At 42.4% G+C, this 18,588-nt stretch overlaps 1 long non-coding RNA gene across 1 annotated transcript in view; it reads right to left on the bottom strand.

Annotated features, from left to right (window-relative positions):
• The window catches only part of LOC138437632 (uncharacterized), a 76,859-nt gene that overhangs the window by 58,209 nt on the left and 62 nt on the right, over nucleotides 1–18,588 (bottom strand). Inside the window, exon 2 of the long non-coding RNA XR_011256048.1 lies at nucleotides 7,900–8,477. This is a non-coding gene — a long non-coding RNA (uncharacterized lncRNA). The remainder of the gene's footprint in view (nucleotides 1–7,899; nucleotides 8,478–18,588) is intronic.

The following is an 18,588-nucleotide window of genomic DNA, read 5'->3' on the forward strand; positions in this document are numbered from 1 at the left end:
TTTTTAAGCTGGTAGAAGTATTAGAGGGTGGGACTTGAGAGGATTTCCAGAACTTTGGAAAGTACAAAGGGCAAAATTGCTGATATTTGTAAGTGTTCAGCCCAAACGTTCCCTGTCCTGAAGTCTCCTAGCTTGCTGAACGTCCCTTGTCATCTCACTTCACGTAAAGTTTGTGTGATGCTCACTATAGTGCCCGTCCTCAGCAATATGTGTTGCACATGGTAGGTGCTCAGGAACTACTTCTACCTGCATTAACAAATGAACTGAAGTAAATTCTGAGGGGTGTATACACACATAGGTACACATACATGGGTGTCTAAATGCCTATATTCTATTTATTGCATGCTTCCTATATGCTGTCATATATATTCAATTCTGCCAGCAATTCTGGGAAACCAAGAGTGGCATCTCCATTTTGTGATGAAGGCTGTAGAAGTCTCTGTTTCAGACTCAGGAGCCGAAGAATTGGTGCTTTTGAATTGTGGTGCTGGAGAAAACTCTTGAGAGTTCCTTGGACAGCAAGGGGATCAAACCAGTCATTCCTAAAGGAAATCTGTTCTGAATATTCATTGGAAGGACTGATGCTGAAACTCCAGTACTTTGGCACCTGATGTGAAGAACTGACTCATTTCAAAAGACCCTGATACTGGGAAAGATTAAAATCAAAAGGAGAAGAGGGCAGAAGAGGATGAAATACTTAGATGTATCGTCGACTCATTGGATATGAATATGAGCAAACTTGGGGAGATAGTGAAGGACAGAAAAGCCTGGCCTGTTGCAGCAAAGAGTCAGACACAAGTTAGCAACTGAACAACAACAACAACAAGCCAAAAGGTACCTGCAGTGCAGCACACAGCTAGTAAGTGGTAGAGGCAAGACTCAAACCCTAGTCACTGATTCTAGAGCTTAGGTTCCCGTGATCACATTCATTCAGTGAATCATTCAACAGATAAATACTCACTGCTTCCTGTGCACCATGTATGGTTGTAATAATATTTCCTGCATCAAGAAAATATTACTCTAATTGAAAGATTAATTTTGCCAAGTAAAGCATAGTAGAATTTTTCCAAGTAAAGCAAAAAGATTAAAATACACATGTCCTTTTTTCATCTGTATGTTTCTTCTGAACATTTCTAGGTAAAGTTCCCACCCGTTTAACTTCAGGGTCACATGGCTTATTTCAGATTTCTTAACTAGTTTCCTTTAGTTCTCAACTTGTTGCATATTATATGTTTAATGAGATTGTAGATTACTTGAGATAAAGACAGTGAAATTGCTCAGTCGTGTCCAACTCTTTGTGACCCCATGGACTATAGCCCACCAGGCTCCTCCATCCATGGGATTTTCCAGGTAAGAATATTGTAGTGGGGTTGCCATGTCCTTCTCCAGGGGATCTTCCCGACTCAGGAATTGAACCTGGGTCTCCCACATTGCATGCAGACGCTTTACCATCTGAGCCACCAGGGAAGCCTTACTTGAGATAAGGTGTGTCTTATTCATTGTTGAGTTCCAGTCTTAAGCTTGCCTGAAGTTAGGACAGTGATGGACACTCTGGGTTTAGTAGATTCCTATTGGATAAAACAGAATTTACTAGGCATGGTTTGGGGCTGCAAGCAATGAAAAACTGCCCTGAGTGATTTATGCAGTAAAAGGATTTATTAGAAGGATATAACTTACAGAACCAGCTTCATAATAAAGACAGGAAGGAAGTGAGGTTAGGTCGAAAAGATACAACCAAAATCATGGTGCTACCACCACTGGCAGCACCACTGCTGGACATTCAGTCTTCCACTGCTGGACTCTGAATGCTGACATTTGCTGCCAGGACTACTATATCAGGGAGGTTATGCTACAGTAGTAAATAGTCCCAGCTTCTCAGTGGCTTAGGTGACAGTGGTTCATTTTTCACTCCCATTATATGTCTACAGTGGTGGGCCCAAGTCAGTAGAGGCCCAAGCCTCATGCTTCCATGATCCCAGAATCTGGAAAGGGGAAAGGCTAGCCAATCTAATAGGTCTTACAGCTTCTTTTTTTAATGTAATATAGACTACTTTCTCTCACATCTAACTGACCAAAGCCTAATCTTTTACAGGCTAGGAAAGTGCAATTCTACTAAGCACCCAGAATGAGAATTTTTATATTTGTGATCAGTTTTGATGACTCTGCCAGTTCCAATATAAGTTTTTCCATGAATGCTTGCCCACTAGCATTTGATGTGACTCATTTAAAATTCAAAATCCTGAGGGTAACATCCCACTGGCCAAGGGTAAGTTCATGCGTAGTGCTCCATTAAGGAGGTACATGAGGGAGGACACAGGATAGTCAATCAGAAAGTTACAACACGGCAGAATCCTAATCCATCTTTGTTGGTTGGAATCTATATTGCTGATCAACAAAGTCTGCTTCTTCTAGGATGATGCATTCTCAAAGGACACTCCAGATTTAGCTAAATTCTGAGTTCTTCAAGGAAGTAATATTGGCAGTCAACACACACACACACATGTATTTTTAAAGAATAATCTTATGCCTTAGGACCACTCAGTTAGTTTTGCATGTTTCCTGATGTGTTCTCCTAAGTTAAAAACTATTACTTGAAAAAGGTTAGGAGGTCGAGTAAGTATGGAACACGCTGGCTTCTTTCAGTCATTCTTTGCAGTAGGCAGCCTCTAAGCTGGTCAATGACCACATCTCCCAACAGTCACACCCTTGTGTAAGCCTTTCCCCTTGAGTGTAGGTAGGATTTATGTACTCACACCTAACAAATGGAAGTGATGGATGAAGTGATGGATGTTAATTCTGATGTTAGGTTATAAAAAGACTGTGGCTTCTATCCTGGTATCTTCCCTTGATCTTTTGCTCCGAGAGAAGCCAGCTGTCATGTTGTGAGCAAAGAACAGAAGCCTCCAGCCAATAGCCAGTGAGGACCTGCAGGCTTCCAACAGCTATAATTAATCTTGAAATTGGGTCCTCCCCAAGTGAGACTCAAAGAAGGCAATGGCATCCCACTCCAGTACTCTTGCCTGGAAAATCCCATGGATGGAGAAGCCTGAGACTAAGCCTCTCGCTAAGAGTCGGGCATGACTGAGCGACTCCACTTTCACTTTTCACTTTCATGCATTGGAGAAGGCAATGGCAACCCACTCCAGTGTTCTTGCCTAGAGAATCGCAGGGACAGGGGAGCCTGGTGGGCTGCCGTCTATGGGGTTGCACAGGGTCGGACATGACTGAAGCGACTTAGCAGCAGCAGCAGCAAATGAGACATGAGGTGACTGCAGCCCACTCAACGCCTTGATTGCAGCCTGGAAGACCCTGAGCTGAGGACCCATTTCAACTGTGCCTGGGTTCCTGACCCACAACTGTGAGATGATAACTCTTGTTTTAAACCACTAAGTTTGGGGGGTAATTCTTTATCAGCAGGAGACCAAGAGTTCAATAAATATCTTAACAGCAGTATGTGACACTCTTGGGACACATAAATGGGCACAACAGACCTGACTTCTGCCCTTATGGAGTTTAAATTAATTTAGATGTGTTTCTATGCTGAGGGAATAGATAGAGCCTTTAATATGCAAATGTGCACCACCAATCTCTAAGAGGTAGAGCATGGGTCTCTAACTTTTAAACTCCTTTTTTTTTTTTTTTTTTTGCTCTGCATTTCATAGAGCTAATGTTTTATGGAACACACATTGGAAAATTTTCTTAATAGCTAAATGAGTAAATGAATTAAAGTTGCAATTTTAAAGGCTTAAGCTCCCCTGCAAAATTTTCAGAGTATGCCACCCTTTGTTCATTACAGACTTAATAGCTATTCTTTTCCTGGACCCCATGTGCACTTTCACTAATTTACTTAGCAAACATTGACTGATTATCCACTGTGTTGTAAGGCACTGCAAGCACCAAATTGTTACTCGGGCAATGGGGCTGCTGTATTTCTCCTGAAGTATATTTGGAAATTTACTAATTGTTTCATTTTGTGAGTAATGGTTTCAGCCACAATATTTGGACAAAGAGCAAAGGCGAGAAAGAATGGGATTGGCTAACGTTAAAATCAAAGCTTTGCTGAAAACCGTAATGCGTATTGAAGCAAAGCATTGTCCTCAAGAGGAGAGGAGACATAATCGGTATTGAAACCGTTCCTGAAACACTTCATCGGACTGTATTTAAAATGTTTAAAGAACTCTTGGAACAAATAAAGCCCTGAAAAGGTCTTTCAAATTGAAATGAATTCTTGGCATGGTTTCCTCTCGACTGCCACCGCTCTGCACACAATAGCCTGCCTCAGAAAAGCCTGTGGAAGCAGGACTTTTGTCTTAATTGCCTAACGTGTCAAGTGTTTCATATTTTAGGTGAAACACAGGCCGGGCAGTGGTAGGGGAGGAAGGTACCTCATTTATGAAACATTGAAATGGCAATCCCATTTTGTCTTTGGTGCATTGCTTCTTGGGATCGCATGAGACATTTCCAGATTTAATGAAGTAGGAGATGTCCAGGGACCAACCTCTCAGCAAACCATGTCCCATTTCTATCCATGGTAGGCATTTGGGGTATGGTTTATAAATAAGGTGGTGCCAGTGTTGGCGAAGACATGGAGAAATGGGATGGATTGAAGATATGAAATTGAAATGTGAAGGTATAAGATAGGATAATACTTATCCTCTTGAGAGGATGGCAGAGTTACCAATATTAAAAGAGCTGACAATCTTAACTATGAGAAAATTAAAACCTTATGTTAAACTAATAAATAAATAACTACAAAGGGGCAAAAGAGCAAGCCATGGAAAATTACCTGCAGTGTATATGACAGAGAAAGATTTAGTATTTTTACTCTATAAGTAGTTTCTAAAAGTCATTAGGAAAAAGACAAACATCTTAGGATGCCCCATTCCCCCCTCCAAAAAAAGGAAATGACATAAACAGGGAATTCTTGTGAGCAAAAGTATAAAAGAAAAATAAGTGAAGAAAATCAAATTTTAGGGTGATTAAGTAAATGTTAGACTCTATATTGAAAGGTAGTAGCATAAAGTCAATAACGGCACAGTCTCTGGATTCAGGCTGGCTGGGTTGCTGCCTCATTTTTCTCCTCTATAAAATGAAGGTAATAGGGTTATCGTAAGTGGGAGGCCTGGTGGCTCAGACGGTAAAGGGCCTGTCTACAATGTGAGACACCTGGGTTCGATCCCTGGATTAGGAAGATTCCCTGGAGAAGGAAGTGGCAATCCACTCCAGTATTCTTGCCTTGAAAATCCCATGGACGGAGGAGTTTGGTGCAGGCTACTATCCATGGGGTCGCAAAGAGTCGGGCACGACTGAGCGACTTAACTTCACTTAAGTGGGAGGCAAGTTCATATCATCCAGTTGGAATAGTGCCTGGTACATCAAGAGTGGTACATAAAGGCTAGTTGCTATTACTTCTCTTATAAAATTGATAAATATAAAAATGATAATAGCCAGTGGTATCAAAGGACTGGAGACAGGCACTCTTGTACACTGCTAGGGGGTATAAATTTGGCACAATCTTCTTAGAGGGCAATTTAGCCTCATGCATTAAGGAATTAGAATGCTACATTGCCTTGGGCCAAAGTCCATGGTAGGAATTTTCCCCAAGGAAATAAGTCAAATCTATAAATAAAACAACTGGAAAGACTTTTTTCAGAGCTCTGTATAATTGTGCAATACTGAAAAGAACCTAAACATCCAACAATACGTTCATTGAACACATTATTGGACATCCATTTAGTAGAATTCTATGTAGTCATCAAATGACATAAAGAACCACTAAAAGGGCATTTGGGAACAATTGAAACATGACTTAGATAATGTTATTGTGTCGGTGCTGTTTCTTGAGTGTGATAAAGTTCCCACAGTGCTTTGTGGGAAAATGTAGAATACATGCCAAAGTGAACTGATGTTTACAGCTTACTGTCAAATGGTTCCAGAAAAAAGAACATACCACCACACACACACACACACACACACACACACACACACACACACAGATCATATATATTTATAAATATCTCACAGAGAGAGAAAGCAATGGTGAATCTGGGTGAAGGGTAGATAGAGTGGTTGTTTTTATCTATTAACCTTTCTGTCTGTATGAAATTTTTCAAAATGAAAAGCTGGAAAAATGTAAGAAAATATATAAGGACAGGAAAATGATATATTTTAAGGAAAAAAGTAGTTTACAAATCAGTATATACAATATGATCTCAATTTTTTTCTGTTAAAAGATTAGGATTAGTTGGTATTTATGAGTTTGGGTAAACTCTGGGAGTTGGTGATGGACAGGGAGGCCTGGCGAGCTGAGGCTTATGGGGTCACAAAGAGTCGGACACGACTGAACTAAACTGAACTGACTGACTGGAGCCTCCTCACATGTCAGGCTGTGTTAAGTGTGCATTGCCTCATGTTGCTAAAAATGCTATGAAATTCTGAGGTATTATGATTTTGCTTACATTTAAAAAAATAGAAATTCAGAGATGAAAAGGGGCTTCTAATGTGGCTTAATGGGTAAAGAATCTTCCTGAAAAGCAGGAGACTCGGGTTCCACCCCTGAGTCAGGAAGATCCCCTGGAGGAGTGGCTACCCACTCCAATATCCTTGCCTATAGAATGCCATGGACAGAGGGGCCTGGCAGGCTATATAGTCCACAGGGTCACAAAGAGTCGGACACGACTGAAGCCACTGAGGACACGCGCGGGTGCGCACGCGCATGCATACAGACACACACACACACACACACACACACACAGATGAAAAACTTACTAAAAGCCGGTCACTTATACTCAAACATGGGTCTTTATGACCGCAAGTCCACACTTCTTTTTTACTGAATGAAAGATTCTTTACCATTTTCAAAAGATCCATCCACATGATTTCATATAACCCCATAATAACCCTTTTATTTTCCCTACCCCTATCTTGGCCCTCCCCGGTTCCCTCTGCCCACTGGTAATCGCTAGTTCGTTCTCTGTATCTGTGCGCCTACTTCTTTTTTGTTTAATACACTGGAGTATTTTTTAGATTCCACATACCCTGCAGTATATGTCTTTGTCTAGCTTCTTTCACTCAAATCTACACTCTCAACTACTGTTGCAGAGAGAAAAGAACAAGAGGCTGCTATAGCTGCTGACAGTGATGTTAAGATTAGCTAATAATTATTGATAAGGGCTGTAATGGAGTTACATAGTCAATGCTTTAAAGAAGCAAAACCAAAGAAAGAGGCTTGTTTTATAGGGCAGGAAGATAGGAAGAATGTTCTTACTAAGGTGGTGCCATTTGAGAAGGCTTTGAAGGATCCATAGGAGTACAGTAGGGGCTGTTGGCACAGTCACTACAGAGGGAAGAACGTGAGTAAAGACAGTGTATTTAAGAAACCGTAACTCCCAAATCATCACACCCTCTTCCTCTCCCACAGAGTCCAAAAGACTGTTCTATACATCTGTGTCTCTTAAAAAAAAAAAAGAAAAGAAACCATAACTCATTTTCTGGGAATGAGGGGGGAGGTAATCAAGCAAGATGGCAGCTAATATGACTGGACAGAGAACAGCACTCCTTTCTGATGCTGATGGGAGCTGCTTCTGAAAAATGACCCAGGCAACAGAGTTTTCTGCATGAGAAAATGAGACTGTCACTGGGCAGACCAAGTGAGGGACTTTGGGGAACAGTTTCAACAGGAGTTGATGAATAATTTTACCAGAGTAAGAGTAGTGGGAAGGAAGAAGGGACAGAATCAAAGCTTCCTCCTCTGAAAGTCTGCAGTATTACTTAGGGACATGCCATAGTAAATATACATCTTGAAATATCACTGTACCTTCCTGAGCTGGTCCTTGGCTTGTTTGTGCTTATACCCATCTATTTTGTATCACGAGAACTACCTTTCCCAAATTCCCTTACCTTCCAGCTTCTTAATGGGTTTGGCCAATGGGAGGCACTGGCAGAAGATGGAGGCAGGAGGGGCGAGTCCAGGGTTTTTCTGCCCCTCTCTGCCTGCTACAGGTGGTGTTCCTGGCAGCAGCTGTGTCTCATTCATGAGCCCAGATCCTGCTGGGCTGCCCCTCCCAACATGGAGCTACTTCTCCTGCTCAGCCTCCGCTGTGGCTCTAGATCTTGTCACATGGCTTGGCTTCAGGGCTCTGACATCATCATCTTTTCTCTGTCCCTCCGTCCTGGACATAGCACAGGCTTCTTGCTGCTGCTACTTCCTCTCTCGTCTCCTTTCTGTCCCATTCAGTGCCTTAGCTCTCCCATTCCCTCTGGAACGTGCATTAGATTCCTTCGGATTGAAACCCCTACAGTATTTTTGTTTCCTGGCTAGACTCCCCACTTAGAGCAGAATTTCCTAATGGACAGGCACTGTATCTGTCCATTTTTAGGATTCCACAAGGAGGAAGATAGAATTACTCAAGAAATACTTGATTGATTCCGGGCCTTGGATCCCACTAGTAATCCTCATTGGCTCATTGATGTGGAATCTAAAAAGAGAAGACATAGAAGAAAGGGGAATGAATTTTAATTCCTTCTTCCACATGCTTAGCTTGAATTATAGTATAATTTCCACCCATTCATTCATTCAATCAACAAGCATTGTATTGAGTGCCTAGCAAGTGCTGGGGATATTGCAGTGATCCTTTCCTTGGGGAGTTTACATTTTAGTAGAAGACTTTAATGATGCTGGAAAAGACCCTGATGCTGTGAAAGATTGAGGGCAGGAAGAGAATGGGGGTGATAGAAGGTGAGATGGCTGGATAGCATCACCAACTCAATGGTCATGAGTTTGAGCAAACTCCAGATGGTGAAGGACAGGGGAGCCTGGTGTGCTGTAGTCCATGGGGTTGCAGAGAGTTGGATAAGACTTAAGAACTGAACAACAACAATTAATGCACCAAAAAGCCACTGAGGAGAAGGGCTTTTTCACTTCATTTTTTTCACAGAGTCACTGCCTAGTGATATTCTATCAGATAATCTGGTGAGGAGATGGAGACTTACAGGTGGAAAATAACAATAATGGTAGTATCATTTGAGGGGCAGATTCTGTGCTAAGACACCTATCCAACCAATCCAACAAGCATTTCTTGGGTACACTGTGTGCTAGGTGATATGGTTTACAGAGTCAGCAAGACAAATAGGTCCACACACTCTTGGATCATATTGTCTAGCTGGGATGAAAGACATTAAGCAAATGAAAATTAGGGTACACGCTCTGACAGAGATGTATATGTTGTATAAGAGCTGATAATGGGGGACCTTGACCTAGCCTAGGGGTACTGGTGGTCCCTTAAGTCTTCCCCAAGGAAGTTTTGGCTAAGCCTTGAGAGTCCAGGGGGTTGGGTGGTAGAAAGTGTTCTGGAGAAGTTTTCATCTGTCATCTCATTTAACCCTCACATCAGAGGGTCCAGAAACTCGAGCAACTGTTTTCTGTTCTCTTACTGCTCTCTCAGGGCTTGTCACCAACATCCTCAGATTTTAACTTACCAGTTCAGTTCAGTCGCTAAGGCGTGTCTGACTCTTTGCAACCTCATGAATCGCAGCACGCCAGACCTCCCTGTCCATCACCAACTCTCGGAGTTCACTCAGACTCACATCCATCGAGTCAGTGATGCCATCCAGCCATCTCATCCTCGGTCGTCCCCTTCTTCTCCTGCCCCCAATCCCTCCTAGCATCAGAGTCTTTTCCAATGCGTCAACTCTTCGCATGAGGTGGCCAAAGTATTGGAGTTTCAGCTTTAGCCTCATTCTTTCCAAAGAAATCCCAGGGCTGATCTCTTTTAGAATGGACTGGTTGGATCTCCTTGCAGTCCAAGGGACTCTCAGGAGTCTTCTCCAACACCACAGTTCAAAAGCATCAATTCTTCGGTGCTCAGCCTTCTTCACAGTCCAACTCACATCCATACATGACCACTGGAAAAACCATAGCCTTGACTAGCTAACTGAACAGACTGCTTGTAAATAATGAACTTGGAGAGAACAGCTCCTCCAGAATCTATCAGTTAAATAAACTGTCCTCCTATGGAATAACACTCCTAGAGAAGCAGAAGCTACATTCATGGTAGCCATTATGATTGTTCAGAAATATTCCAGTTCCCTTTCTGAGTTCATGTGAGATTATGCTTTGAAGTTCTTTTAAGTTAGATACAGTTGTATGGATGGCATTAGCCAGTGAAGTATGAGTGTGTAACTTCCAGGTGAAAACTTTAAAAGTCAGAGTGTTGTTCTTATGTTCTCAATCCTTTTCCTGCCTCATAAATTTTGAAAGCATGTGCAGTGATGGTGCTTCCCAGAGCCTGGGCCCCTAAGTGAACACTATAAGTAGTGTAGTTAACCTATCAACCCACGCTGCACATTGGACCTAAGCAAGAAAGAAAGCTTTGCTGCTTTAGGCTGTTGAAATTTGGTTATTGTTTGTTATTGAAGCATTACCTAGCATACCCTGACTGATACAGGATTGTTTGTGTATTTTCTTTTCCTGTTCTCAGTGATGAGTGACCAGTTGCTCTAAACTAGATAAGCCAAGCACATTACATACCTGAAAATTTGACATAAGCATTATCTCCCAGTTTTGCAGCTGGAAGTCAAGAACAATCACAGATAGGGCTGCAACTGGGCTTTGTTCATAGGACAGACTAACTCTGATATGCAAACTTTATCCCGCTTACCCAACAATGTCACCTGACTCCTAAGGAAGAACAGAGAGAGGTTTATGGGGCTGGGAAAAGGGAAGACCTTTGGCTTGGGAATGCCATTTACAGCTCTTTATAAAATCTCTGGGCTCTGATGAGGATAGGGCAAGTTGTTTCTGAATGATTGTGGCCCTTCTTTCCTTTTCATAGTTAATCTTATAGATCTACTAATATTTTTATTTCAGGGAGGCAAGGCATATTGGCCAACCATGGTCTTAAACTATTTCAGAATTAAGTCCAAACTCCTCAAAATGCCCTCTGGGCCTTTATACTGGTGGGTGCCTCCGTCTTCCACCTCATCTTACAAATTCTTTCCTCTACTTCTCAGCTAGGCAGCGATGACCTTCTGTCAGTTTCTCCAAACAACTCAGTTCTGCTTTGACCCCTTACCCTTGTATGTGCTGTTTCTGCTTTGAGGGGATATTTTCCCTACTTCGTAAGTTCCTACTCATCCTTGAAGTCTGACCATCCAAGTCTTTTCCAGAAAGCCATCTCTGACCACCCACCTTGGGTTACGGTCCCCTTCCTCAGTTCTCCCCTGGCACACACAGTCCTGTGGTACTGATTCAGAAAGTGGACTTTGGAGTTGTAATGTCTGGGTTAAAATTCTGTATCCATATTTTACAGCCCTTCAACTTTGGGTAAATTGCTCAGCTTCTTTGCACCTCAGTTTTCTCATCAATAAAGTGGGGATGCTGATGGGGTAGGTACATGTAAAATGCTTAAAACGGTTGTCTGGCACAAAGTACATTCTCAGAAAGTGTTAGGGTTTGTAATGATTATCATATTAATGTACAATTCTGACAACTACAGGTGGAATCTTAAGATCAGTGATCCCCAGATATAGTATATCAATTGAATATATATAATGTGTATCCACATGCATGCAGCTCTACCCATCTGTCAAAGGCTGCATGACCCTAAGACATGAAGAATCACTGCTGATAGGGCCATGATTGCACTGAGATCTGCTCTCAGAGCTGCCACATATTAACAGGTGCATCTACAGCTCTTGCTGAAAAGTCACTTCTTTAAAGTTCCTTGTATTGTGTGACCTATTCCCACTCGACAAATGAGCAAGCCATTATGTTGACTGTGATTCTTTCTTTCAGGAGAAAATTCAGAAGAAGTAGGCATATATGTCCCTTTCTGATGTAGAGCTTCCCGTGTGGCTCAGCTGCAAGGAATCCACCTGCAATGTGGGAGACCTGGGTTTGATCCCTGGGTTGAGAAGATCCTCTGGAGAAGGGAAAGGCTACCCACTCCAGTGTTCTGGCCTGGAGAATTCTATGGACTTAGTCTATGCGGTCACAAAGAGTCAGACACAACTGAGTGACTTTCACTTCACACTGATGTGGAGCAGATTGAAATTGGAGTGGACTCATCAACATGGAGAATCCCAGGGATGGGGGAGCCTGGTGGGCTGCCGTCTCCGGGGTCGCACAGAGTCAGACACGACTGAAGTGACTTAGCAGCAGCAGCAGCAGCATCAATAGCCTTCTACCTAATGATAGAGTCTTCCACTCACAAAGACACACACAGCAAAGGGATCATTGCTGAGCTTTATACACATTGACTATGTACCCAGGAAATAGCTGATGTTTGCCAGGGACTCACTCAGAAATAGTGCAGTGAAACATACACAATCTGTTAATTCATGTGTGTAATTCTTGAACTTCCCCTATCTGGAAACTCACTGCACTTGCAGCTCTTATTAGTGTCTCTGTTTCAACTAGAAGCTCAACAAGGGCAGTACCCAGAAGGAAAGCTGAGTCCCTATTGCCCCCAGTGACAAGCACTGTGCCTAACCGATTACAGTGTGGGCCAGACAGTGGTCTAGTGACCTCATTTAGTCCTCACAGTCAACCTACCGAGGTATTGTTATTATCCCCAATTAAAGACAAAGAACAGAGACCTGGTGAGGCACAGAGAGGCTAAGGAACTTGTTCAAGATTACATGGGTAGAAAGCAATGAAGCCAGGCTTCCAAACCAAGTGGCCTTGTTTGTTCCTACCCAGGAGATGCATAGAAAGCATGTGATAAAGCTCTCAACACGTGCGACCCCAGCTGAATGAGGCTGGTTCACATTATGGTTGTTGGGTTGGTTGCTATGCTTGCTGCTTGGTTTCCAGAATGCTGAAGAATGAAAGATTATACTAATACTTTGATTGACAGGTAGGCTTCAGAATAATGGGCAGAAAATTATTTAATTTTCTTTGGAAAATAGCTTTCTGGCTTTGGTAAAATGATACCTGTTTATTGTAGAAACTTCAGAAGTAAAAACAGAAACTTTTTAAAACATCACAAAACAAAAGAAGGAAACACCAGGAATGGAACTAGAATCAATAAAACTCCTTTAAAAAAAATCTTCAGAAATCCAATAAACTAGTTATAGCTATTATTTCCATCCTTTCAGGCAAGTTTACATATTTATATACATATTTAGCTCTTTATAAAATATTTTATATAAATGGGATCATATTAAATATGCAATTCTAAAACCTAGTTTCAAAAATTTCTTCATTCTCCAATATACTATGGAAATAAAGATCATCATTATTCTTTGAGACCTCTAAATATTTCTTTATCTGAATTAATATAACTATTTCATCAGGCCCTATTGAAAGACATTTAGGTTGTTTCCCAAAGTCCTCTGTTAAAACAGCATTACAAAGAACATCGTGTATATTTTTGAAAAATTCACAAGAATCACCTTAGATAATATCAGAAGATATGATTTCTGAGAAACCACAGGGAGTACACAGTGGCTTTTGATACATATCGACAAACTGTCCTCCCAAAATATTGCCCCAGTTTAGGTCCCATCACGACACCCATTCATCATGACTGACTTTATAATTCTTTGCTAGATTGATAGGCAAAATAACCCCAGTAATTTAATTTCTGAGTTTTTTTAAAGATATTTATTTATTTGCCTGTGCTGGGAGGGTCTTAGTTGCAGCATGTGGGATCTTTTTTAGCTGCAGCATGTCAATCGTTAAGAGCGGTGTGAGGAATCTACTTCCTTGAACCAGGGAATCAACATGCACCCCCTATATTGGCAGCATGGAATCTTAGCCACTGGACCACCAGGGAAGTCCCTAAAAAATCTTTAATGTATGTTTATTGTTGATCTGCATTTCTCCAAGGATAACATAGATATCAATAACACTTCTAGCTTTGATGAAGAGTTATTTATGTACAAAGAGGTTCATCCCTGCATTACTTATCCCAGTTAGAAAACAGAAAACCAAATGGGGGAATCAACCCACCAGCTAAGGTATAAACATAGGTTGGAATATTTTGTAGTCACACAAAAAAGAATCTTTTGGATGAATATTTACTAGCATGGGGAAATGATTATAATATCAAGCTGGTGGAAATTTCTTAAGGAAAAATCAAAATGCAAAATTACTTATAGAACAATTCCAACTCTGTCAAAATATATCTGTTAAAAGCAAAAGATGAGGAAAAAATAGAAAGATATGAAGGAAACACAAGTCATTAGTGTTGATTTCTGTGAGATGGAATTTGGGAAGATTTGAACTTTCTTTAGACATTTTTTTTGCAGATGCTGAATTTTCTGATAGTATGGGACTAATACTGGACATTTGGTTGCTATGCTTATTTTTCTCAGTGCTTGGGGTGGTGTGCCCTCAGTACTTAACATTATCATTAATGATCTATTCCAGTAAACTAAATAGACGTATGCTTTGATTTATACATAATAACAAGGAACATGCTCATTAGTACTGAATCATGTTGGGGGCAAATCCCAGCTTTCAAGGAGTGTCTTCTGGAAGGTGAGAGGAGGCATATGCGTATCTACAGTGTAACAGGCAGCAGTAGTTTCACTAAGATATGGCTAAGCCTCCTAGACAAGGTGACATTTCAGCCCAGCCTTGAAGCATCATTTGGATTTTATATGTAACATTTGTCATTTTTTTTTTTACTCTATAAGTAATGTGTTTATTGCAGAACAGTAGGGAAATGAAGAAGGTAATAACATTGAACATAGGGTAATTATCACGTGTGGAACACTGTGCTAAATGCTATGTATGGAGAAATCTCATTTAAGCCCCAGTAGCCCCAAAAGATGGGTGTGATTATTTGTGCATTCCACAGGCAAGGCAAGACAGAATAAAATAAATTGATGAGTGGATTCAGGGTACCTGATTGGAAAATTGGCACAGGCATTAATGGAACCCAAGTTGACCTGGTGCCATAGGGAAAAAAAAAATGTGAAGCCTATTGTTTCCATCTCTTTTCTTCCCTGTACATGAGCTCTTCTTGGGTTCTTGCTGCCTACATTCTGAGTGGTCATCACTCAAGCAGTATCTGCTGCTGCTGCTGCTGCTAAGTCGCTTCAGTCATGTCTGACTCTGTGTGACCCCAGAGACGGCAGCCCACCAGGCTCCCCCGTCCCTGGGATTCTCCAGGCAAGAACACTGGAGTAGGTTGCCATTTCCTTCTCCAATGCAGGAAAGTGAAAAGTGAAAGTGAAGTCACTCAGTCGTGTCCAACCCTCAGTGACCCCATGGACTGCAGCCTTCCAGGCTCCTCTGTCCATGGGATCTCCCAGGCAAGAGTACTGGAGTGGGGTGCCATTGCCTTCTCCAAGCAGTATCTGCACATAGGTGGAAATTAAAGGCATACAAGTGATGAGACCACCAGGGAAACATGCAGAGGAGAAGAGAAAGGGCTCTGAGAATCAATCCCAAACAACAGTGATGGAGGCATCTTCCTAAGTCAGGGCTGGGTAGACAGGAGGCAGCATCAGGAAAAACTTTGCTGTGGTGGTACTCTTGGAGCTGAATTTTAGAGGATGAGGCTTGCCAGATGCAGAAGAGGAAGACAAGTGTCCTTGAGCAGAGTGAGCAAAGGAAAGAACCTCTGCAAAGACGTATCAGATGCAAGGGACAACATGTTAACTTGGAAAATCAGCAAGTGATTTCAGTATGGTTAGAATAAAGGTGTGTGTGTATGTGTATGTGTGTCTTTGTGTCTGTATGTTCATGTGTGTGCAGATATCTGTGTGGGTGTGTGAGTGCATCATGTGTCTATGTGACTGAATCCGTTTTCAGAAGGCTAGGGTGATGACAGAGAGCCTAGAGGACAAAGCAATTTTCAGATCATTGAAAACTGTGTATCCTTGTAGTCAATGGTATGTGAAAAAATACATATAGGGAAAGTTCTATTATGAGGAATTGGTTCATGTAATTGTGCAGAATGAGAAGTCTCATGATTTAACGTTTGCAAGCTTGGAGGCCCAAGAAAGCTGCTGGTATAATTCAGTCCAAGTCCAAAGACCTGAGAACCAGGGGAGCAGGTGATGTAAATCCCAGCCTAAGGGCTGAAGGAGATGAGATGTCCCAGCTCAGTGAGGTAGAGGTTGGGGAGTAATGAATTCTTCCTTTCTCTACCTTTTGTTTTACTCAGTCCCTTTGCAGACTGGATGATCTTCAGCCACAATGGTTGAAGGGCAGGGAAGTCTAGCGTGCTGCAGTCCATGGGATCACAAAGAGATGGACACGACTGAGTGACTGAACAACCACCACCCCAGTGGGGAGAGCAGTTTCCTAAGTCCATCAGTTCAAATGCTAATCCCACCTGGAAACATTCTCAAAGAAACACCCAGAACAATGTTTAATCTGGGCACCTGTGGCTCACTCAAGCTGACACATAAAGTTACTGTCACAATCTCTTTTAAAAGGTTTGGAATATTATGGAAATAGTCTGGGAACAGAATGAGATCCCTGAAGGCCAGCTAACCAAGAAAAACTTTATTTATCTGCAAGGCAAATGAGAGCCTTTGAATTTACTACAAGACAGGAATGAGAAGATGAGAACTGGGATTTTGGAAGATTCTTGGACTTGATGGTTTGGTGAAGAAGAGGCAGGAGAGAGGAGACCAGTTGGTAGAATATCGTAATAGTCAACAGAAAGAGGTGATGGGCATAGACATTAGGATGATAGCTACAAGGTATTAGGGTGAAGTGTCGTTTATTAGGGTGAAGGGATGAGTAATGGTGGATTTGGACTGACAGAGATGAGAGACATCAGACAATCAACTGGGTTATCTGGGGAAATCCATAATTGAACCAGCAGTTCAAAAGCATATCCTTTCTTCACCAGTGTACAACAAATATTTACTGATTGCCTCCTCTGTGTCAAGCCTGTGCATGGGGAATCTGTAGTTCAGTGTGGAATCTAACCAGTAACCAGACTGCGGCAACCTAGTATTACAGGGGCCCAGAAATCAACAGCCTCAGAAGTGGCAGAGGTGTTGAAACACCCAAGACAGTACTGAGTGTTAAAAAGACACCAGGCCCCAAATGGAATCCCAGATGGCACTAGTGGTAAAAACAAACAAACAAACAACAACAACAAAAAAACCCACCTTCCAATGCATGTAGACATAAGAGACACAGGTTCAGTTCCTGGGTTGGGAAGATCCCCTGGAGGAGGGCACAGCAACCCACTCCAGTATTCTTGCCTAGAGTATCCCATGGACAGAGGGCCTGGTGGGCTACCGTCCATAGGGTGGCAAAGAGTCAGACACAACTGAAGCGACTTAGCACATGCTAAGCTCCACCTGGCTCTTCCAGAAATGGAATCTTAAACTAGTCAATCAGGAATCACTTGAGCAGCAATAGTTAGGTAATCTACCTTCTAGACCCCCTGCCATCCCCGAGAGGAAAGCAGTCTAGCAATAACCAACCATCTCTTTCGCCTGGTGTAACTTCCTCGTTCCCTCTCCATTCTGTCTATGTAAGTCTTTCATTTCATATAGCTCCTCCAAGCTCCTTTCCATCTGCTACATGCGAAACTGCCAGATTTGCAAACGGTTGAATAAAGCCAATAAGAGCTTTAAATTTTACTTAGTTGAATTTTGTTTTGTAACATGAAGGATCTGGGCTACCTTCCCTAGAAGGGCATTTTTAAGCTAGAAACTCAGAGGAAGCCAGAGCAGGAGAGTCCCCTACCCCCTGGCAGAGACAGTGGGACTGGTGATCCCCAGGTGAATAAGATTTGGTTTCTGCCCTGGTGGATGGGGACAATTAACAGGACAATGCTATTGGACATAAATGCAATTAAGACATGCATATAGATCATTCTTTAGTCAAAAAAGAAAAACTCTTGAGCTGTCTGGAACTATACCCACCAGAATGTCAAAGTGAGACTTCACAGGCGGCTCAGTGGTAAAGAATTTGCCTGCCAAGCAGGAGATGCAGGTTCTGTCCTTGGGTTAGGAAGATCCTCTGGAGAAGGGAATGGCAACCCACTCCAGTATTCTTGCCTGGAAAATCCGGTGAACAGAGGAGCCTGGCGGGCTACAGTCATGGGGTCGCAAAGAGTCCGACAGGGCTTAGCGAGTAAACCACAGCAAGCCCTCCCTCCAGTCCACCCCCAGGCACTTGAAGGATCGACTCAGGGTCCTCCTGGCTACTAAAGGAATGTAGTTCACGAGCCCTGGTGGCTGTCGGCTAGTGTCCAGAGACAGCCTTCCAGCCCTGTCCGTTCCTTATCCCTCTGCTTGTCTGGTTTCTTATCTCCACTCTGGCAAACTGGGTCTGAAAGAGGGCAGCATTAATTGTTTTGGGGACCCGAAGGTCGGGGGAGTCAGGAGAGGAAGAAAAAACATACTTTGTGTACTAGAGAAAGAAAAAGGAAAGTGAAATCTGAAACGCTAGGGCAGAAAGCGACCCCAAGCAGACACATTGTGAACCGCTGGGGGGAGCACAACTCGGTGGGTGGGTGGGTCACCTGTCCAACCTACCCAACCTACCCTTCTCCAGGTCTGGTATCAAAGCCGAAGCCTGAAGGGCAGGGACAGCAGGGATAATCATCCTGCTTTTCTAATAATCATCAGCGATTCTAAGCTCCCACTGCCCCCAACACACAC

This window comes from Ovis canadensis, chromosome 3, assembly GCF_042477335.2.
Source record: "Ovis canadensis isolate MfBH-ARS-UI-01 breed Bighorn chromosome 3, ARS-UI_OviCan_v2, whole genome shotgun sequence".
Classification (NCBI taxonomy): domain Eukaryota; kingdom Metazoa; phylum Chordata; class Mammalia; order Artiodactyla; family Bovidae; genus Ovis; species Ovis canadensis.